Raw genomic sequence first — 4,713 nt, 5'->3', positions numbered from 1 at the left:
TAAAAGATAAGAAAACTGATAAATACCAAACACAAAATAATAACAGCACATTTCTTTCAGTCCTGACTCACAAACGTATTCACAGACACTTAAACATATAAACTTGATGAACATAACCTCATTCAATATCCTACAATAAAACTATTTGTAGTATATATCCTCAAGTAACTGAAAGGGTTAACTCAGTTAAATGTTGAAATACATCTATTCAAAAGATTAATGTGGTTTTAGAATATTAATATTTTGGCATGGTTGTTATTCTACTAATCCCACTTTTGTGTCGAGAAGATAAAATATATGCTTAACAAACCTTGCCTTCTTATTGTCTACGGAAGAGGGATTAGATATAGCTAATCTAAGAAGTATATCCTGTCAATTGCTAAAATATTTTAAAACAGCCAGGAGGGTAATCTGCTCTGGAGTATTGAGTTGCTCAGATAAGGTGGGATCACTATTTGGGATTTAATTCTTTTAAATGTTTTCTAATGGCAACTGGGTAAAGAACACAACAACATGTGAAGAAAAGCCATAGATTTCCCTCCATTCGATCCTATTCCCTTGAACTAAATCAAAATATTTCCACATTAATGTTCAAACAAATACTAACTTATGTAGGGTTTTAAAATAGAATAGCTTTATTCAATAAATCTGGATTGTAAATCTGGATCTTTCACAGCTTTCCCAGTGCAATGGCAAAGTTGAATAGTTACTGCCACAAAGTAGTTGACACAGCCTACAAGTTTGAAATATTTATTATCTGGCCCTTTAGAGAGAGTTTGCTGTCCCTAACAATAGAGGATTTGGTTAAATAAATTACTGTTCATCCACTCAAAACAGACTGCATTTTTTGAAATGTTATTGTAAGAGAGTGCTTCATTAAATGAAAATAGATGCACAATGCATATGAACTAAGCAACTGAAAACAGCATACATAGTGAAAGTCAATTTTCGTTGAAATGTGCACATATACACAAAGTATTATGTTAGGTGCTTAGAGCTGAAAGAGCTTGGCTCTCAGAGTTTCACAGACCCAAGTTCCATTACTGACCATACCAACTAATTATCCATTGTGTGGGAAAATAAGTTACTTTATCTTCTTTCTCCATTAAAAAAAATAACCTGGGGATATTCAAGTATAGATATCGCTCATCTCCTTCCAAAACTGATTTGAGGTGAATGGACATGTTTATATCTATTCCTGTGTTAATCTGTTTATGTTGCTGTAAAGGAATACCAGAGACTGGGTAATTTATAAACAGGTTTATTTTGGCTCACGGCTCTGCAGACTGTACAAGAAGCAGGGCACCACCACCTACTTGGCTTCTCGCAAGGCCTCAGGAAGCTTACAATCATGGCAGAAGGCAGAGGGGGAGCCGGTGTATCACATGGTGAGACAGGGAGCAAGTCAGAGGGGAGAGGTGCCATGCTTTTTGAAACAATCAGATCTTGAGTGAACTCATTTCCACTCATTATCATGGGGATGGTACCAAGCCATTCATGATGGATCCACCCCATGACCCAACACCTCCCTTTACATCCCACTGTCAACCTGCGGATCACATTTCAACATGAGATTTGGAGGGGACAAATATCCAAACCATATCAATCGCTTATGGAGATTCAATCATTAAATGAAGCACGTAAACTTTCTCATAGGATGTCTAGTACGTGGCACAGCAGACTACATTTTTAAACGTTCCTCTTACCTCTGCTTCAAGTAGGCAATAGAAGAAGATAAGAAACTCCTATCTTATTTATTTTTCAATAAGCAGATGGGATACAGAAAAGAGTAAAGAAAACCCCTTCAGCGCTGGGGTATTCTCCAGCCACAGTGGTAGACAAGAACCACAGAACCTCAGAGAAAAGCTACAACCGAGAGCAGCATTAGAACAAGGTATTAGCATATTTCTATGCCATGACATCTTGTTTCTTCTCTGAATTATGTCAACTAAGGGGTATAATTGCAGAGGATGAGAGAGAATCTGCTTCTTTATTCATTCTATTTCTCAGGCTGAGACAGAATTATCATTTGCACCAAGAAGATGGGGAAAATATTTCTTGAATTATTAGTTTTATTTGCAACTATTTGGTATACTATTGTATATAAATGTATGTATACATATATATATGTGTGTGTGTTTGTATATATTTTGTTTTCCTCACACTATGATTTAAATTATTCTAGTATTTCATCTTTAAACCAATAGAAATAAAGTATTAACAAAATCAATTCCTAAAATGTCCTTGTTAACTAATATAGAGTCATAGAATCTCAAAATTTGAAAGCAATCATCTAGGTTAGAGTTTCCCAAACTCTCTTCCATGGAACACTACGTCTGAAAGGTATTAATAGTTGCATGTGTATGTTAAAGGAGTTCCATGGTCAGACTACTATGGGAAATGCTGCCTCTGCTACTGTCTCTGCAATGAGCACTAACACATTCAGGTCTCCAAAGTAATCAAACTTCTTTATTTAGCCTGTCTCGTCCAAAGTAATTTGGCAGTAACATTTCTTTACTCGTAAAACTCCTATTTAACATCTCCTAGGATTATTTCCAGAACATCTATAAATTTTCATGTAGTTAAATCCACTCATTCTACAGATGAGGAAACATAATCACGTACAACAAAAGAAAGTGAACCTGGCAACTCAGATCCTCCATTCATTTCTGTTTGCCAACTATTACAACAACATGTTTAATACATGTTTAATTATTAATACAACATTAATACAACAACATGTTTGTCTTTTCTCCATCCCCAAACCCCCCAAAATGTTAATGAAACTAATAGAAAGGTATTCACTCATAAAGACAATAGCAAGGAAAAGGTACAACAGATATTTTGACATTAGCAAGTGTGCTTATTACCTTATCAGAGCAAACTTACACAAAATCCCTGCACTAGGGGTCATGGAGGAAAGTAATGGATTCGCTCAGAACCACTGAGATGTTTAGCATTTAAAAATATAAGGTAATGTAAAAAGTATTGGGTGGATAGGAAGTTGCAATAGAGGCACTGAGTGAATGTCTTATGAAAGAAAAATAAATCTCAAGACCCCCAAATCATTAAGCCAAAGGGAAAAGTCAAGGTGGAAACTGTGTCAGGCAAACTTGCTTCCCATTTTATTCCTAAATAAGATAGCTATAAAGATAAAAAGCCACATACCTCCCCCACAATTTGTCCACAAGGAAATTATTTGGGCCTCAAGATCTTTACCCTAAAACACAGTTCTGTTGAATTTCACCCTGGCAATGTAAATCGATAGCTGATCTTCACAGGTGTAGGACAGAAAGTCATTCCTCTGCTCACCTGAGACAAATGCATATCTGATTGCTTCCTCTGCCCTATTGTTTATGTAAAAATGCAGATTAACTGAGTCAGACTAAAGCATAAGTGACTATTCCTCCATCCTCCTCTCACATGTAAATTGTGTATTCAGCGAAAGGCTGATCAAAGACTCAAAAGACTCAAAATGCAGCAGTTTGTCTCTTCTCTACCTATGACCTGGGAGCTCCCGCCCTCTTGAGTTGTCCCACTATTCCAGACTGAACCAATTTACATGTTATACATAATGATTAATATCTCACGTCCCGAAATGTATAAAAGCAAGCTTTACCCCAGCCATCTTTGGCACATGTCATCAGGACCTCCTGAGGCCATGTCACAGGTATGTCCTTAACCTTGCCAAAATGAACATTCTAAATTGGTTGAGACCTATCTCAGATACTATTAAGTTCACAGTCTCTATGCAGTGTGCCTCTTCCCCCATTCAGAAGTTTAGGAAACTTATTTCTCAAGAGTGACTCAGATAGGTGATAAAGCATGGGGAGACTAACCAAAAAGTAATAAAACAATCCAAATTCTAATATTATAATATCAGGCTATATTTTTTTCATAGGAAATGTATTCATTTCAGGTAACATTTATTGAGCACCAATAATAATGGACTAGATGCTGAAGATACAAAGATAATTTAACAGCAGAATTCATACAAAAGCCATGATTCCTGGTCTCAAGGAGTCTATAATTGCAGGAAGAGGGTTCACAGAGGTTTTCTTATTTATATATATTTATATTTTATATTTCATACGTATATTTTTTGAGACAGGGTCTTGCTCTGTCGCCCAGGCTGGAGTGCAGTGGCGCAATCTCGGCTCACTGCAACCTCCACCTCCCCAGTTCAAGTGATTCTCATGCTTCAGCCTCCCAAGCAGCTGGGATTACAGGCACCCACCACTACACATGGAAAAAGAAAACACACACACACACACATACACACACACAAACAAAACAAAACAAAAAAGTACTTTTTAAACACCCAGGTTGGTTAAGTCTAACAGAACAGAAAGAGCCTGAACCACAGTATTATCATAAAAATTTTCATTGTGACAACTCCTATAATAATAACTTCAAAATATGAATGGGGCTGGGCCTGATGGCTCATGTCTGTAATCCCAGCACTTTGGGAGGCCTAGGCGGGGGGATCACAAGGTCAAGAGATCGAGACCATCCTGGCTAACACTTTGAAACCCCATCTCTACTAAAAATACAAAAAATTAGCTGGGCGTGGTGGCACACACTTGTAGTCCCAGCTACTCAGGAGATGGAGGCAGGAGAATCACTTGAACCTGGGAGGCAGAGGTTGCAGTGAGCCGAGATTGTGCCACTGCACTCCAGCCTGGGTGATAGACTGAGACTCTGTCTCAAAAA

The sequence above is a fragment of the Rhinopithecus bieti genome, unplaced genomic scaffold, assembly GCF_001698545.2.
Source record: "Rhinopithecus bieti isolate Rb0 unplaced genomic scaffold, ASM169854v2 scaffold_33303, whole genome shotgun sequence".
NCBI lineage: Eukaryota > Metazoa > Chordata > Mammalia > Primates > Cercopithecidae > Rhinopithecus > Rhinopithecus bieti.
Note: the sequence above shows the minus strand (reverse complement) of the source record.